This window comes from Onychostoma macrolepis, chromosome 20 (genome assembly GCF_012432095.1).
Source record: "Onychostoma macrolepis isolate SWU-2019 chromosome 20, ASM1243209v1, whole genome shotgun sequence".
In the NCBI taxonomy this organism is placed as follows: Eukaryota; Metazoa; Chordata; class Actinopteri; order Cypriniformes; family Cyprinidae; genus Onychostoma; species Onychostoma macrolepis.
The window spans coordinates 10,593,483-10,613,332 of NC_081174.1; the positions used below are offsets into that span (position 1 = coordinate 10,593,483).

The following is a 19,850-nucleotide window of genomic DNA, read 5'->3' on the forward strand; positions in this document are numbered from 1 at the left end:
TTTTGAATGAGTGTGGAGCAGGATGCTGCCTGGTCCCGTTTACAGTGATTGAGAGTGAAAAGGGCGTAGTGCACTTGGCAGCCCCTAACTGAGAAGAGGATGGAATTAAAATCAATACTCTGCATGATGAGGTGACTCAGAAGGTTAAAATAGAACTTGCAACTCTCCAATGGCCACTACATAGCAGCTTTAAGATTATTAGCTGTCATAAACAGAAGATCTAGTCATGGGCATTGATTAGGGTTAAGTATAGGGATGGGGCTCCTAACAACCTTCTGAAAATCAGAAATTTTCCAGTCAATATTTGGGCAGTTTTTTCTTTAAACAACTTAGAATGCCAGCACACTAAACAGCGTTTAAAATAAATGTAATAAATAAATGTATATCAATAACAGTAACAGATTTGGTTGTATTTTATAATCCCCCCTACACACACACACACTTATGACAGGTGACAAGATCTGGCACTTATTCTTGTGTAAAATTATTCTTTATTGCGGAAAAAAAAAGGGTTCTTTGGATTATTAAAATGTTCTTCACACTGGGGGAAAATGCTATTTTAAGAACTGTTCACTGAAAATGGTTCTTCTATTGCATTGTTCCAAAAACCTGAATGTAACAAAATATTTTTATGAAACAAAAAGAGCACTGGATGAGTTTACCTACAATCCATTGTAGAAAAAAAAAAAAACCTCGCAAATATCTAATATTGTTTGTCATCAATGAAACAGCTCTTTATTGCGCATGCAGCTTGTTCAAATAATGTTTTTCTCCCCCTATAATATCAGACTTACTTCCATGCAGTTATATTTTCTTCGTAAGATTTTAGGATGAGTCATTGCTTTAATCGCGCTTTGTTTAAAATATATCTGTTTTGCGATATGGACTTATCAACTTTATATCCAAACCTACGTCGCCGGATCTAGTTCAGTTTGAGTGTTTTTTTTCTTGCCTCCTGTGCACCTGTTCTACACGCTCTTGCTGATGCACAAATGAAGCGGTCATGTATGTTAAGTCTCTGAAAATCATATGTTGCTCTTGAAGATGAAGATGCTCTTCATTTCTGTGCCATCATCCATCCATCCCCCAACGCATCCCTTTCTGTCTTTATATTCTTTTGCACATCTTAGCTTTTTGGCATTGAAAACTCTCGCTCACCCCTCCCACTCCTTGCGTTTTCCCCTGAAACCAAGAAACCAGGACAGCTCGGCGCGCGACGGGTTAACGCGCACTCGCGCTCGTGATTGGCTGCAGGAGCGGCGCTTTTAGAGAGAGGTAACCAGGCAACTTCAGCTGGAGCAGCGGAGAGAAAGAACAGGGTAAAGGGGAAAAGAAGCGCAAAAATCCCATCAGTTTTGGTGTGCGATAGAAAGGATGTAGTCCAGGTCTGTGGCTGTCAGTCCCCGGCATGGGAAAGTGGATTACTGCTCTTCTACAGACGGTAGAGACTGGATACGGAGTGATTGCGCGTGGATTTTTATCATGAGAAGTATGGGATCTGAACGCACCAGTTTAAAGGTAAGAGGGTTTGTCTTAAGGATGTGGTTCGCGATTACATATGGAAAGAAAAACGGCGTCGGTGCTGTTGCAATGAAACTTGTCCATGTGGAACGTGAGGACAGCTCCCTGCGCTTCGGTGATGGAGTTGTGTCGGTTGATTGAATTCACGCATATAAAGCAGTCGTAGAGATATTATTAACTTATCACACATTTGATTTGCGAGGAAATGAGCCGAACCAACTGCCACCAGTTGACGGTGATCACGCGTCCAGGCGCGTATGGAGAGGAGCGGCGTTTGCTGCATTGACATCCATGTTCTGCCCTGCGTGTGAGCGACTGATCAACTGAGATTTACTACAACCTTGCGTATTTAACACCTTTTCCATTCACCGCCGAGCAGAGGTCTAATATACGCTCAATTAGTTCTATATGCGCGCACTCATTAGAAACTGCAATGGGAAGGGGTGTTCGGTATTCCCGCTGGTGTTAAAACGCACGAGTACCAATTCAGTGCACGGTAGCGTGAGCTTTCCATATATTAAAACGTGAAAACGTGTAGATTTTGTTTGTGTGGTTCAGGCAGGTTGATCGGTCCGCAGGGGCTCCGCGGCAGCAGAAGCCCGCATTAATCGCACTGCTCGTGTGTGTGTGTGTGCGTGCGTGCGTGCGTGAGTGAGTGAGTGTGTGACAGGGAACCACCGGGCGGCGAGAATTCCGTTACTCGCACTCTAAGAATCTGACAACTGACTTGGGGCACCGGCGACCGCGTTTAACGCGTCTCTGCGTGGTGTCTACCGAACGGTTGCACTGCAAGAGTATGTCCCCACAGCGTTTGAAGCGGTAGAAAGGGGAGCGCGTGAGGATGATGTGCTTTGACACAGAACATCCTCTTCAGACCGCCTCTGGACCGCCGGTTGAGAGGTAGTTTTAAAACGAGAAACGGACACCTCGACGTTTGCCAAGCATAAAACGCTCCAAAAGACACCGACTCTCGTCGTGTTACCTTCCCGAGCGGTTGCGCGGCCCGCGCGCTCCGTCTGAAGGACAAAAGCGCCAGTGACTGGAGTGTCCGGTGAGGAAGACTCTATAGTAAAACCTAAAATAACCTACATTATGGTAACCAACCAACGTCTCCGAGAGGAAAACTGCTTAGTAAACATACCAAGTCATGTGTTTATGTATATGTAGAACGGTTTGTGTGAGGGTTAGCTTTAGGGTTAAGAGGGTAGAGAACAGCATTACCTCAATATAAAAACAACATAAGTCAATCGAAAGTCCTTTTTATGAAAGAAAACAAGTGTTTATGCGACTGTTTAACAATTTAGTAAAGACCCATGACAAATTATGTGCGAGAATATAAGGAAACTCACAAATGCAGCTACAAAGCAGAGCTGTTCTCATCCTTAACCTATTTAACCAATTCAAAAGCAGCACTCTTTGCTCTGTTTTCTTTTTTTTTAAACATCAGTGCTGACTGTTACAGTATGTTTACACATTAGTATTGTTGGTAGAAAAATCACAGTAACAAATTTGATTTTTTCCCCCCCTTTTTTGAGTGTCTGTCTGACTCTGAACTGATCCAGGTGTCAGGTGTTCATCGACAGCCTCGTTTTTAGGTCAGTGGCTATGTGTTAATGTGTCACATTTTTTGTATGGTTCAGCCATCAATTTGAAATTGTTTTCTAGATGAATGCTATTTCAAATTATTATAATTTTTTTGTTGTTTGTTTTCAGCCAGCCGTCTTTTGTAAATACATTTTTTTTCAAGCTTTTTTACATTGTAGGTAGATAGATAGATAGCCTAGATCAAATGAGGATACATAAAAAGGAACAAGATGGTTTTTTTCTGCCTTAATCGGGTCAGAGTCACTATGCCAATCTGTGCCAGATGGCACACTCTCCCATCTCCTCATATTATGTCACCGTTCTGCTTATAAGTCACTATTGCTGTGGTAAAAGTGGTCTATTCTGGTCTGTTCTGGACTTTTCTGTGTGTATCGGCAGTTAGGCCTTCCCCTTCTGCCTGAATGGGCCCAGCAGGCAACAGTGCATTTCCATGGAGACGGAACACAGAGTGTGGGAACCCTCAAAGCCAACATTGTTTTGCTCTCTCCGCTGTGTTCATTTATTCATTCTACGAGCTGGGTTTGTTTTGAGGTAATGTAGAGGTAGGGTTCACATCGAGACATAGCCTATTTCCTGGGCTACAGCATGTTCAAGCTAAATTAACACTAATGCCTGTTCATTTGACCTGTGTAATCTCAAAGGCAAGCCAAGCTTGCTATTCTTGGTACTTTTCTGTTTAATACCAGTTCCAGGTGCTGATTTGTAAAGGAAAGAATAACCAGAATTGATGATTGTTTGAGAGCAGCTACATTCCAAGTGTTAGTTGCACTTTAGATTGTGAGGTGGTTGTTATAGGAATGTATTGAGTTGATGGCATAGCATGAAATGGAGAACCGAGGTCCTTGGAGCAGCACGTCACCCCTGGGGTCTTCATCAAAGCAGAAGGTGCTGGGAATTCCCAAAGTAGAGCTGTTCTGTGGGGGATGTCCCTTCTCGGAAATCTGTCCCACATAGAGAGGAGGCATTGACTGCCGTTCCTCGTCCTCGGTATCGATCTGTCTGTTCTGTGTGACATTATCTGCTCCTGCTAATTAGAGCTCCAGATTGGCCTCACCCATCGGATGGCATCTGGCTGAGGACATGACAATGAGCCTGAGGGCACAGCTGCCACAGTTTTGGTCCATCAGAAACTTTCCACTCAAAATCTAGCAGTAAAAGTGATAATTTAATTCAAGGAATTGCTGGGTGCTTTGCATATTGGTGTTCTGTGTTGTCATGCTGTGCTATGATAAATGTCAGTAGGGCCCTGTTTAATGTAGGTATATCTCCGTGTAGATCTCATGTGTGACAGTAGCTGCATTTCCATTACCTTTCAAATTGCGCAAATTGAAAATGCGAATTGGAAATACACCCAATGGAAACACGTCAATTTAGCAAAAACTCCCATATATATCGCAAAAAAGTTTTTGAGCTCGCATGAGGTGGTTTTTCAGGCAATTCAAAAAAGGAATTTTTCTCAAAACTGCAATTAAAACGTAAAAGCGTAAAAGTCACATGATTATTCTTTAATGTAATATAACGTCTAAGAAACACCTTATACATGGCCACTTTCAAGTATAAGGGGTTTTCTGTGCTATTAATGTTTGGATAACCCTTTTTTTTTACACTGCACACGTCAAAAATGATGTTTTAGTTGCGTAACATTAGTTACTGGAATCATTGTCATTTCCCAATGTTTTTTATCAACATTTATAAAATATCGCAAGCATTCCTCAAATCTGTAATGGAAACCAGGCCACTGTTGCTCTATTCCGAAACCCACACTCTGAATTTCAAATCTTTCCTCATTTTCTTTAAAAAATGAGAGTGAATAGGGCCAATTTTGGCCAGAAATATGAAGCTTATCCTTTTAGAAAAGCCACATGAATTATTCTGTTATAACTTGTGTATTGCTTCAGATGTATTGTTGTTCTCGTCATTTTAGGAAATATGTTGTTGATTATTTTAATGTTAACAGATCGGCCCCATTCACTTCCTTTATAAGTGCCTCACTGTAGCCCAATTATTTTTACTTATTTTATAGAAAATTAGGACCAGGTGGAAATTAATTTTTACAGCAATCAACTTTGTCGCAAATGCTCTTGATTGAGCTTAATGTGCATTGAACTTGCAATATTCCTTGAAAATGCTGCCTCCATAGGCAGCTCACTAGGTTTTAGTCCAGAACATATGTACAAAGGTTGTACAAGGTGGAAGCAGTGGTTCTCTTTGTGCCACATGCTGTAATGCCAGGCTGGCATCTGCCCCATAATCTCCTTAAAATGGCCACAATCTGTCTGCATGGCTATTTGGGTCCAAAAATGACACTGAAACATCAGTCCGCACACAGCAAGCTCAGCATACTTTCACAGGTAGTTTCATATTTTCTTTGTCTTTTGCTGATGTGTAATTCAAGCACATTTTCGTTTTCTGGCCTTCTGTTCTTATTGAACCTGCCTTCCAGTACATAAGTAACAATTCGCAAAAACAGTTGCACAATCGACTGCAGGGGACTGCGGTTTCAGGGTCTGAAGTCTTGGCCATATATCTGCTTTTCATTTACCACATAGTTTCTAGTTCCTCCTCTGACTATTCCAATCAAAATCTTCTCCTTGAGCTATGAATAAAGAACCATGCTTATTTACTTATTTTATTCAAACTGAATCTACCAAATTAACTCACCCTCAATGGGCGTACAGTCCCATCTTTCAATGCGGTATAGAGGTATGCAACGCTCCACTGACTCCAGCCTACCCGTAGAAACAAAAGGGAGAAAAAAGGCAGACAAAAAGTCAATGGTTGATAATTTAGTCCCACGAGAGCCTTGTTCCAGAGCGAGTTTGATGTGCTGCATTGCAAACAAAGACTGGGAGAAACTCAAAAATGCAGGCCATGCAACAGTCTCAGTACATTAACACTTCAATTAAATCTATTCTTTCTACATTCTCATTTACTTGCGCTCACACTTCGACGACTACTCTTCCGGGACTGATTCTTTATTTGAGGAGCTGCTTGCCGCTCATTTACAGTTTTTTATGCTTTGCATCATCAGATCCCAGTGGTTTGGCACCTCTTCTCTCTGACATTTAAAGAAAGTGAAAGAAGCAGAAGAAAAGAAAGGAAATTAATGACATTTTCATCCTTGCTTTTGTTCTCCATTGTCTTTTGTATGCATAGACCATTCACAAGTTTGGGATCGGGAAGATTTTTGAAATGTTTTGGAAAGAAATCTCTTATGCTCACCATGTCTGCATTTATTTGATAAAAAAATACAGTAAAAACAGTAAAATTGTGAAATACTGTCAGTTTAAAATAGCTGTTTACTATTTTAATATATTTTAGTATCATACTGTATATTTATTCTTGTGATGGCGAAGTGTAATTTTCTGCGTCTTTACTCCTCTTCAGTGTCAAATTATCTTTCAGAAATCATTCTAATAATATGCTGATTTGTTGCTTAAGAAACCACCCCTCTTCTGTTTCTTAAAGGGGTAGTTCAACCAAAAATGTTATGTCATTATTTATCCAACCTACATGTTGTTCCAAACCTGTAAGACTGTGGTTCTTTTGTGAAATGCAAAAGAAAATGTTGAAAGGTGAATCCACTTTCTTTTTACGAAAATAGAAACATTCAGTTGAAACATTCTTCTAAATCTCTTCTTTGTGTTCTGCCGAATTTGGAACCACATTATTGTGAGTAAATGATGACAGAATTTTTATTTTCTGGTGAGCTATCCCTTTAAGATTAACTGGAAAATCAAAAGGAACAAAATGGCTCCCTGAGGTCCCTAGACCTAAGGACCCGAATAGCTTTTTTTCTGACAACAAATTGTATTAGATTAATTCTGCTCTTACTGTCTTTTCATCTGGTTTAATCTGTTGTCTCTCATCCACTAGAGAGAAAGGGAGAGAAAAGATTCAGCGTGACCTGCACAGTGGGGCCCCGGTCTGCTTGTATATTAGAGTGGGCTTCAGCTCTTTAGTATGCGCAGGCCTCCCCGTGCACCATTATCAAGCTGAAATGAAAAGCCTGTATTTCTCCGTTGCGGACAGAGCGGTGAGCTGCAGCTGTAAGGCACTCTTGAAGAAAGAGGGTGCAGTTGAATGTAAGGACGGAGACACACACGCAGAATCAAAGACGTGAGGTTTGCTCTACTAATGTCAATGTGGATTTGTCAGTAATATGATGGTGTGCATATGCTGCCAGCTGGTGGTTTTCTCTGTCAGATGTTAGCCTGAGGGCAAGACAAGCCAGGTCTGTAGTCACACACTAGGGAATAACGACACTTCGGCTGTCTAATGAGACGCACAAAATGGCTAACTTGGTTTTGTCTCAATGAACAAATGAATTGCTGGAATCCGTCATTTAATTTAATCCATGTCATACTTTGTCTTGTTCAAGACCAGAATTCACAAAGATGTCAATAAATAGCGCATTAAGGCAAGGCGTGTATAAAATCTGCACACAGAAACCTCTGAATATTTTGTATTGTAGTTTCAGAACTCTCATCGTTCACATTCCCAAACTCTGTGCAGGTTCTTTTATTAAACAACACTCTTAAAAATAAAGGTGCTTAAAAGGTTCTTTTTGGTTCCAGAAAGAACCATTCAGTCAAAGTTTCTTTAAAGAACCATCTCTTTCTTGCCGTTTTATAATCTGAAGACCCTTCTTTCACCACAAAGAACCTTTTGTGAAACAGAATGGTTCTTCAGATGTTAAAGGTTTTTTATGGAACCATTTAGACAAAAAGGTTCTTCTATGGCATCGTGAAGGCATGGCATGGATTCTATGAGTGTTTTCATTTAGAAGGTTGACTGCATTGCTCTTCCGCTCTTGAAACGTCAACGCTGCTGCAGAAGAAATCTTTTGTGAGAATGAGTTTGTAGTCAGTTTTGAATGTGATGCAGTAAAAACACTGTGTACTAAATAATGGAAAATAATGTCATTCTATTGAGTTGTGAGATACACTGAAAACAAACATGCAACATGACTAGTGTAGTCTGATTCATGACTAAATGACTCTTATGAGCCAGTTCTTTTTAGTGAATCAAAAATATGCTGTGTGACCAAAGTAGCAAAATCCCAGAGACAATCTTTTATTGAATAGTTAAAAAAGGAGAGTTAGCACTTGGAATCAGTCTGAAATCATTCTGCAATGCATTATTTAAAGCATTAGCAGAGAGAGAGAGAAGGATGTTAAATACTGAAATTCTGTATAACCAAATGAATGAATCAAAATGGATATCAAATTGATCTGAATTGATTCTGTTTTGAAATCAGTCAGACTTAAGTGTAAACACCTAGAACAGGCAATTGCCTTTGTTGATTTTACAGCCCAACAAAACCATTTTGCTATTCCTAAATGATGTGATACAGGTGATACTAGGTGGATTCTATAGAAAATGTCATTGGACTACTATTGACATGCACCTGCAAACAAGATGAGTCATAATTGTTTTGTTGGTCTATTTTGCCAATATTTATATGATAGTGCACTCTAAATGGCCTCAACACTAACAAACCCAAGGTGCATCCTAAAATTGTATACTGTCTGATGTGTGTGCACTTAGTAGTGTATTTCAAATCTTAAAAGTATGTTTAAAAAAAAAATAATACTGTACTTGGATATTATATAATACAAATGAAATAAAAGTCCACTTATGTGTACTTAAAGCAGGTTCACTTTCATGACTATATTTCTCAACACACTGAAGTACCTGTTGTAACACTTTCAGATTAAAGTACTTGATTATAATTTTATTTGATATTACATTTTAGTATAATGTACTGAATTGCAACTTGATCATTATACAGATGTATCCAAAAACATTAGATTCAGTTCGCACTCGAGTATATTATTTTAAAAGTATGCTAAAGTGTACTACTTTTTCACTAGGGGTTGTACAGCATGATTTTCAGGGGTGTGTGGTGTTCGTTTCTTTGATGGACATGGCCACATCTGTGGTGTGAGAGTTTGTCCAAGGTGTGTCAGCTGGATCGCAGCTCATTTGGACCGGAGAAATCACACCAGCGCCAGATCCAGATGTGCCAACCATAAGCATCCAACACCTACCGTTGCAACCTGCCACCTTCTTTCTCTGTCTCTCTGTCAGTCTTTCTCACTCTATTCTCCATCCAGGAATGTGTGTAGATGTGTTTATTCATGAGAATCAACATAGCAAATGCATCTGGACAGACAGAAGACCAGCCTTGAGCTCTGGAGACGGGGTGTTTCCATAATGATTACATGTCAAAGAGCTACGGCGCAACATCTCAGGCGGTCTCCTGGCGTTATTGCCCTGGCTGGGAGAGATTTCGCTCTCATGTTGCCAGCAAAGCCTTCTGCCCTTGTAGTGCAGGAAACTGATTCTGTTTTTTGAATAGTTGCCTGGGAAATCTACTCTCCGGCTTTGCTCGAAACGAACATACATCTCTCCAGAGCGATTGCTTTTCTCTTCTCCTCTGCTGCATGTTCTGCTAGAAATAACTGCACTTCGCCGTCTCTCTCTTTCTCTCTCTCTCTCTCTCTCTCTCTCTCTCTTGCTTGTATGGGGAATTCCATCTATGAATCTGTTTTTTTCCCTTCTCTTATCTCTGTGTGCAGGGAAGGATTCAGAGTTGCGTGTACATATCTGTGCCGAAAAAGAGATGAAAGAAGTATTTTTTCCCTTTTTTGTGTTTGATATAAAAGCAAGGGCTCTTTTGCTTGTGATAACACTCAGCTTTTCCGTCTCTGGAGCACAGTCAGGGTCTAATGCGCAGACACTCTATTGCACCCGTGCGTGTCATCGCAGAGCGCTTGTATGCGCGTGTGCGCATGTGTTTGAGCAGGGCCATATTAAACTGCCATTCTGGTGTCGCAGCGTGTCATGCTGAAACCACTGGATAAATGGCTGAGACTCAGCATGCACCAGAGAAAGATGGGGAGATATGTGGAGAACGGGAGAGGGAGGGATTAGATGGATGTATGGGGAGATCGTAGAATGGCATAATATGGTGAATGCCATCAGTAATGGTTAGACAACTGTGCATGGATGTACAAACAAGTAAATCATTCATACGACAATTGGTGTTTCATGGGGTCCCAGAGGAAAATTAGCTTCTTCAGAGGTTGTTCTTTCCTTGAGTTCTCAGTTTTGTTCATTTAGAGAGAGAGTTAATTGTAAAATGAAATTCTGAAGAATTTCAGTGGAAAATCATTGTGACCGTGGCTGTCAAGCTCTAAAAAGAGCAGTGAAATAAAAGTTGTTTGTACGATTTGTGCGCTATATTGCAAGTCTGTATGGGACACATACACCAACTCTTCGATATATTTAATTGTTTTTCTGTTAAGATTTCAGTGATTTGGGGAAAGTTATCTCTGAAAAATGTGCTAACATTTTTGTTCTTCATACACTTGCTACTTAGACTTGGAATATAGCATATTATGGGGTACTTTTACGGTGGTTTTTATATGAAAAGAACATACAACACGTGGGTTATATAAATAATAACAGAATATGGGGTAAATCATTTAAATTTTGGGTGGCGACTGGCTGTATTAACTTTGAGATAAAGGCCTAGGCCTAACTCCTAAAATTCTATTTTTGACTCACAGAAACAGTTTAGAACTCCAGTATTTGTGTATATAGATCATAGAATATGATCGTGGAAGAATGTGATGAGCAAAGGGATAGCGCCACGAACAATTTAAATTCTTTCATATACTCTCACTCTTATTGTTCCAAACCTGTATGAATGTCTTTCTTTTGTGGAAAATGTTTTGTTGGTAACCAGACAATTTTGGTTACCATTGACTTTCATTGTATGGACAAAAAACCTTGAGATGTTTCTCAAAATATCATCTTTTATGTTCAACCAAAGAAAGAAAGTAATTGAGGTTTGTACTAGTTCTTTCTTGAGTCCATACTGAAATCTCAATCGTTTGTTTGCAGATCTGTTGCTGTAGCTTGGCAATATCATTTATGATTTCTCTTCCTTAGGTCTAAAGATCACACACTTCCCATCAACCTCTTTATTTCGGTAATTACTTGTTTAGTTTTTAAAATGTCTCCCTTGCAACCTGAAGAGTCATTTATTTTCTTTTTTTTTTTTTGTTCTCTTCAGATCTGTTGTTCTCTGGCTCTCCGTTCTTGATCCCCCAGATCATTTGTCCCATTGTGGAGTTTCACACTTCACTGATCTCTCTCTAGTACCATTTGATTCTTTTTACTCTAGACTCAGGTAGCATGTCAGGTAGCAGACCCCTGTGTGTGTGTGTGTGTGTGTGTGTGTGTGTTTCTCAGCTCCACAGACCTCCCAAGATTGAAAAACAAAGCGTAGACACTCCCTATCCACATTATGTGTGTGTGAAACCGTTAAGATAGCAAGTCTTCAATTAGCTCGACGTGTTAATGTCATTATACTGTGGCAGATAAGAGCCGGGTGAGATGGCCCTCTCGGAATTGATGGGGTCTGATTAGAAGGTGGTGGCTTAATAATCCAGTGTCTTTAAATGAGATGCCCTCACACGGAGAAGACTAAGATTTAACTTGCGCGCACACACACACACACACACACACCCATGCATGCACAGAGCCACTTGACAGTGAGCTACTTGGATGAGCCCCGGCAGATTTAGCTAAGCCCCTCCCCAGTTTAATGACAGCCGCTGAATCGGCACGCTGCTGATAGCAAAGTGGCACAAAGTGGGTTTAATGGAACAGGGCAATTCCAAAGACCATCAGGATTAAATTGGAGTGAAATGATTTGGGGGAATAGAGAGAGAGAGGAATAAAACTCCCTCCCCTTATTGCGTGATGAACAGAAATGGCAGCCCTGGGTGGCGTGATCATTTAGAGACTGTGTGTGTGTGTGTGTGGCTAGATGAGAAATGGAGTGGAATGGCTAGTGAGGGAGGAAGAGACGCAGAATCATGTAAGGTTAACTGTGGCGATAACCCACATTTTAAATGTGTTGACGTCTGTCTGCTCCAGCGTGTTTGAGTGGAAGAGAAGTGCATTAGAACGCAGCTGTAATTATAGCGTGTGTGGGCAGAGTGATTTGCCCTGGCATGGATGCCTGGTGTGGGTAGGGGTGGGTTATTTGGCAGACAGCTGTGTCCTCCTGAGGGAATGTACAGCAGGGGGTCTTTACCCTTCACACGGACTCTGCCCTTCCTGTCTTTTTCCAGACTGGTTGGACACCTTAGCAAACCATCACGGCGTGTAGTTTATATTTTTATATGACGTCGATGCTGCATTATTTAAAAATGGTCCAGCCTTAAGGCCGAACAATTTTTTTATTCATCACAGTGGCTCTGTTTTTTTATAGAGAAGTCTTTAATAACATTCATAAATAGTTGAAATAGATCACATACTGTGATATAGATAGTATGGAGAGGATAGGTGGCCTGACTGACTCTTCCAGCAGTTGCATTGTTAATGTTTATGTGCACCATGATGATTGTTTTTGTTTGTTTTTTACCAATTTTACAATACAAATTGTTTCAAAAGATGCACTTTAAAAACATGAAATTAATAGTGCTAAAGTTGCAAAATATGTTGCATCATTTATAAAACTTTCAATTTTGCTGTAAAGCAGCTCTACAGACACTACAGTGTCTTTATTCATTCAGCTCAAGTCAATTCATTGTTGATTCAGTTTAGTTCATTGACAGTGTCTATGTTGCGAACTTAAAATAGAAGTCAATATTGAGTGACTTACATTTTAGTAACTTATTGAGTGACTTACACTTTTTCAAGCAATACATAATAGTGTTTTTTTTGTTCCTAAATAAATCATTGTTTTGAACAAATTGTTTGTTAAGATAATAATTCAGAGACTCACTTGTGAACAAAGTCGCTTGTTTTGTTTCTGAATGATTCTGAATGAGTAAATGATTCAATCAGTCAGTAATAAAGGCAGTTACTAGTTTCAATCCTGAATGAATCAATGACTCATTCATAAAAAACTGTTACTGTTTTAATGACTTATTCATAAAGTCACCTGTTTTGTTCCTACAGTAAATTAATCTATACTTTGAACAAACCAGTTGAGAGAATCATTCAATGATTCATTCACAAAGACAGTCACTTTTTTGTTCCTGAGTGAATCAATATTTTAATGAATCAGTAGAGTCAAAGATTCAATTATTCACTCAAATGCAGTGACACTCAAAGTCCTGTGCCATTACTGAATGAATCAATGCTTCAGTTATAAAGTCACTTGCTTTATTCATAAATTAATCTATATTTTAAAACAAATTAGTCATTAATATATAAAAATGACGTGTTCCTGCTGCTCAGTTTTTCTATAAGGGGTTTGGATGAACCAGCTCTGCATTGTGAACATTACACTTTTTCTTCATAATTAATCACTTTTTACATAATTCATCAGTTTTTGATATCAAAAGATCAAGAAATATTATGATCTGTCCTCTTTCTGTATTTCCACACCCCCAATCACAGATGTATAAAGTGTTTCTGTTTCACAGAGTTCATCTGTGTGCTACTGAGACAATCCAGAGTGAGAGAGAGAAATGAAGTGAAAAATGTATTGACTGCCACATTAGATTCAGCTGAATTACTAGTCAAGCCCACCATGAATGAGGCATTGAATTATTTGACCCTATCGCCCCAGATCCTCATATAAGCTTTATAATTTGCCCATGATGAAAACAGTTCAGGGTCCATTGCTCCAATATTGCAGAGAGTTTAAGTGCATTACTTGTTAAGTCACTGCTCTGCTGTTTACCCACTGCTATTCTCAGTTCTGTTTTCTCTGTAAAGCTCCTTTTACACTGTGTATTTTTTATGTTTACTGCATATGTTCATACAATGATGCACTGGCAACATTTTCTTTTTGTGAGAGATCAGTCCTTCCTGATTTTGCATCTGCTTATAGACAAGAACCACTTCAATGACTGCAAACAGATACACACAGAATCTACACAATGAATTTGAATGAAAATGTTTTCAATGCCATTTAATTACACTTATTTTTTATTTTACCTTATTTTTGATTATAATTTACTTATATATATTTATGTATCTTTCTCGTGGTGTACAGAGAGAGAGAGCAGAACCGCTGGCACGTAGGCCACCAAGAGCAATAATAGAAGCCACAAAGTGATTTGAGCCTGAAGCAGGTGGCTGGTCTGGGGGTCACCGCTGAGTTTCAGAGAAATCAATAGACTCTCCAGGCTGAGTGTGGATGGGGAGGGAGAGGGAGGAGGTGATTGTATGTGATCGGGTTTGAGGCCTGCAGGTAGGAATGCTCTTTAAATGAATCTGATTTGCCTGACACTATGGAAATGGTGATATATGCCACACCTGAGAAAGAAAGAGGTCTGCCCTGCCATTATACAACCCCCTTTTCTCTTGCTTTCTCTCTGGCTCTGAGGGAAATGTCATTTAACGATATATTAAAATAACGGTGTGTGGAATACTAATAGTATTGTCCCTGCTGCAGCCGCAGGAGGAATATCAGCGCTGTATGTGTGTTGTTTTTGAAGTGTGTGTTAATCTGTTACAGAAGCACCTGTATTAGATGCCCATATCGCAGCCTAAGAGTGTTATTTCTACCTTTCCACACCTTTATTTTTTTGTTGGGGCTGTATGTCCCTTTCGGCATTACTATTTTACTATAATACTATTTTAAGCCTTTCTTCTTCAAAATTCTACATTAACTTGTCATTTCTTTGTAAATATTTGTGAAATTTCCAAGTGAAAAATTGTTTCCACCTAAAAATTTTTAAGCGTATGGCATTAGAATACACTTGCTGTGCTTTTCTTAGACACAATTTGTCATTCTTTTCTCTTTTTCCTCAGTCGTGCAGTTTAATTTATTCGCTTTGTGACCGTCTGTAGACCTGCACTCTGGACCACCACAAATTTTCATCTTATAAATTACGGCTGCTGTTAAAGAATGCGGTACAAAAATTTTGGCCGGCTCAGACCACATTTATTTTTTCATTCCATATGAAGGTGTTGTTTTTCTGGAGGTGTTTTGAAAGCATCTGTTAGGGATGTGAAGAGGCCCAGGAGTTTGTGGTTTAGATTGCCTCGAGCTCCCTGGTGTGGCTTTGCTAAACTGTCCTGAATAAAACGGCAGTCAAAGCCTTTAAAATGAATGAGGATTAATGACTCGCAGCTCCGCCTGAATCACGATTCAGATGTGTCAGACTGAAACAAGCAACAACCTCACAGCTTAAAAGACATAACAAACTGAAAAAAAATCATGTCATTCTCATTTTCCTGCATTTCCATGTTGTGCTCATAGGATAATATACCTTTTTTGTACTGTAAGTTTATGTTTCTCAGGATGAAAAACTCACAAAACACTTGGGGCCCTATTTTAACTATCTAAGTGCATGGTCTAAAGCACAAGGCGCAGGTACACTTACGTAGAGCGTGTCCGAATCCTCTTTTGCTAGTTTAACGACGGGAAATATGATCGGCACGCTTGGCGCATGGGTTAAAATGTTGTCCCTATTCTCTTAATGAGTAATGGGTGTGTTTTGGGTATAACAATAAACCAATCAAAGTCTCATCTCCCATTCCCTTTAAGAGCCAGTTGCTCTCGCGCCACGGCGGATTCACTATTTACACGGCGGAATTTGCAAGCGCAAAGACTGAACGCGTCTCCAGAGAGGAAACGGAGCTGCTCATGCGTGAGCAAATAGGTAGCCTTATTCTGATACATGCAATGACTATCCATTATGACATGTAGGCATTTTTATATTTATGTAGCCTACACATTAATAATATTTTACATTGTAATCCTTTAATTTTTCATATTTGGTATGTTTGTGTGCTGTGTGCTGTGTGTGTAATAAGCAAAGTGTACGTTATGTACATATTACCAATGCACTCTTTAAATAACAAAAAAAAATTAATAATAATAATACTGTGCCATTGACTTTAGACCAGGTTTTAGTTGGTCAATGGCACGGTCTATTTCAGTTGCCTCAAAATAGCAACGCGCCAACAATGCGCTTGAACACACCTCGTTTTCAGACGAATGGGCACAAATGCATTTGCTATTTAAACAACGTGGCGCAGGACGTGAAAACGATAACTACGTCGGGCTGAAACTAGCAAAAAACACCTGCATCGCACCTGGCGCCGCATTGCACCAGGTATATGATAGGGCCCTTCGTCTTTTTTTGTCATTTTGGAGCTTGTTGCTCCTCATTTGGCAAAGGATAGCCTGGGATATTCTTCAGAATTTCTTCTTTTGTGCTTCATGAAATAAGAAAGTCATTTGGGTTCCTTTATCAGCAGGCATAATTCTTTCTTAGTTAACTCCACCCCCTCAGTGTCTACATACAGGAGAAAAGAGAGATATCAGTGGAAAGCCAGGGCTCAGAAAGAAATGACCGTGGAGAGAGAACTGCCGTTCACACTGAGAGAACAGAGCGATGTATAGAAGGTAGAGAAGAAATGATGGAGAAACTGTGAGGATCCTGTGGAGAGAGAGATGAAAAGAAGAGCAGAGCTTGCCTATTTCATAAAGAGCTAAAGCTGAAGAGATAGAGATTGGATTGATTCTGACTGCTAAATGAGCTCTTGAAGGGCTGCAGTGACAGGACACGTCCTCAGAGAATCAGAGAGAAGAGAGGACCTCATCATCACATTTCTCTCTCTGTCCATTTGCATGATAAAAACAGTGGTGAAGAAGAGACCACTACCATGTTTTGCCCTTGCAGGGGTCTCTTTGAGTGTTAAAAGGCTATTTGATTCTCTAGTGAAGTGTCTTCCAAGATCATCTAATAAGTACTAGTAAGCTAGTTTTAAGTCCCTGTCATTGTGCCTCCAATGCATCTCCTGTGACCTCTTGTTGAGGGCATCATTTTTGATTTTGAGACTACATACATCACTGTATTAGTGTGCAGCATTGCATGCTAAAGCTGAGTATAGTTGTTTAGAAAGCCTGATTATAGGCGTAGAGTATAGGCTAAGCTAGCTGGCTAATCGGCTTGATGTACATTATGCTAAGCTGGCATGCTGAGGTACACTAGTAAGCTGGTTAGCTTACAAAACATAAGCAAACTCAAAAACACAACGAAAATGTTTCATTTTAAAATCTGTAGCATTGGATATATACTATTATATGTCACGCTAGCATTTAAAAACATAGGAAATGTAAAAGTTTGACTTCTGAGTTAAATAGATACACAACACCAAGATCAAATTTAAAGATCAAAAAAGTGATGATACCTGCCAGGAATTACATTTTATGTTGAACAAGGATTATTGCTGTAAAGTTTTCACCATTTTCATCATTGATAATATTAACTAATAAATTGCACTTTTTTTTTTTTAAGTAAAGAGTAATCTCGCCTAACATTAAAGTTTTAAAATATGTTTTTATATTTCAATAATTTCAAATTAAATCTTTAAATTAATGTAGAATCAACAGTATAAAATATAGTATATTTTTTAAAATATTTGTCTAGTGGCATCTTTTTTAATGACTGAAGGCGAGTATCACTGATGCCATTATTACTGATGTTTCTATGAAATTGACCCCCCATTGCAATATAAATTATAGCTATCAGTTTTAACATTTATTGGAAGAACATATTTTGGTTTTAGGACAACATTGATGAAAAGTTTTGATCCACTTCAAATGTTGATTACTATATACAGAAATGTAATAAAGTTATCAAACACTAAATTCTAAATTAAATATAGATGAATCCTTAAAGCTACAAAAGTTATTGATTTCCTTTTTTTTTCTTTTTCTTTTGGGTTATTAGGTTTTTGACTGCTATTACTTTAAGAGCTGCTGCTGCTAAAGATGATGTGGATCTGACACGCATCGTATTTTCTCACAACCTTTTATATATTATTGCGCTTTAATATGAAATGATATACAGCGGGCTGGCACAGTGCAATTAAAGAGCACATGTTACAAGCACAGTATAATGGCAGACAGGAGAGTAAAATTAGTTTTTACTGTCATATGGCCTGACAACATCTCATCTGACCACAGTTCACTGATGTTCTACTGAAGCTCCTTGTCACATGTAACAAGACAGAAAACAGCTATTTTAAATTGCAATAATATTACACAATAGGGTCATTCCATGTCACATCAACCAGAGGTCCCTGGCTCAAATTTTTGATTTTGCTAATATTTTTTCTGAAGAAAGATAAACATGATTAGTGATGAAATCCAAAATATTAAATGTTGTGGATTAATAAGAAGTTTCTGAAATTTGGTTGATTTGACATTGGAAGACCCAATATTTCTGCATTTTTCATCAAATAATTACAGTCTTGGTGAGCCTTCTTTCAGCGAGAATTTTTCAAAAACATTGAAAAATCTTACTGACCCTAAACTTTGAGTTGTAGTATATCTGAATATCCTCAAACAAGATTTATTTATTTAAAAAACAAAACATGCATAGGATATTTTGTTCTTTTCAATTAATATATTTTCAATTAGGTTTATATTTCTTATCCCAATAATCTAGTAAACAGATTTTCTTTCTTGTTCTAAGCATAAACTTTAAGCATGAAATGAAACTAACGGATTAAGAAAAATAACCTAAATTCAAAATCCTCAGATCATTCCCAGCCATTTGATCTAACACAATCTTGCTTCTAAAGTAAATATCTTGCTTTAAATGTTTTTTTTTTTTTTTTTACATCAAAACAAGACATAAATACTAATTAAGAAAAGTGTGTTGCAGTGTGAACAACCCTCTAGATACACATATATTTGCAAACAGCAATGTTTTACAGCCTTCTGCATTAGACTCTGCAGTGATTTCACACAAAGAGCTGCTGCCAGACACACACACACACACACACACACACAGAAAACTTTGTCTGGGCTGTTATAGCCGATGCAGAAGCACAGAGATGCCATCAGACAGGGACTAGTATTATTTATTGTGTGTGTGTGTGCGTGTGCAATAGAGATGACAGGACAGACGATTGGAGGTGTATTTGCCTGGCTCCAGGTGTTACAGTGCGTTTAATTACTCTCATGGCAGATTAACGAGACAAACCGCTTCCCGCACTCACACACACACAAACTCACACTCATACGGGACTAATTACCTTTCAGCACTGAGAATCTACTGCAAAGCTAGCGTAACACACACATACACACACACACACACACACTCATATAGCGTAGGTGTTGCATTGCTACCACTAGCAATTTATCTTTCAAATACACTCAGACTCACACTAGCATGGCAACCCGACTTATTGCCTCATAAGGACAGACAAACAGTCATAATGAATAAACAGAGGGGGGCATTATATTAACCAGCTCTTGCACTAGCTCTCACATTCATCAACACAATAGAACGACTTCATTAGCGGCAAAAGCAAAACACCCGGTCTGCACTTTCATCCAGCCGAGCCGGTTCTCCACGTTTTTTTTTTTTTCTTTTCTCCCCAAACGTGGGCGCTCACACACATGCTGATAGAGATAGTCCTCATACCCAGAGCGGCTGTCTGTGGGCACCGCTACAGGTAAGAGCGGCAACGACAGCAGCTTGAGTTCAAAACACAAATGATTTCACCCATATGGCTTGGGAATGAGGAGGAGATTTCGGATTCTGTGTGTCTGTCTCTCTCTCTGTGTGTGTGTGTGTGTGTTTGAAAAGGCTACTGTAAAAAGTAAAGTGATTCAGGAAGTGCAGAGAAAAACCTCATTAAGTCAAGTATTCTGGCACCTCGGTGGCTTTCTCACGCTGGTCTGAAGCTGGTCTGCTCTCAACTTCCTGTGGGCTGATGGC

The 19,850-nt window shown here is 39.1% G+C and overlaps 1 protein-coding gene across 1 annotated transcript in view; it reads left to right on the forward strand.

Annotated features, from left to right (window-relative positions):
- The first annotated feature begins 1,297 nt into the window (after positions 1 to 1,297).
- Positions 1,298 to 19,850, forward strand: part of dab1a (DAB adaptor protein 1a) — a 182,388-nt gene continuing 163,835 nt past the window's right edge. Inside the window, 1 exon segment of the mRNA XM_058756109.1 lies at positions 1,298 to 1,518. The gene's annotated coding sequence lies outside the window, so the exon portion shown is untranslated.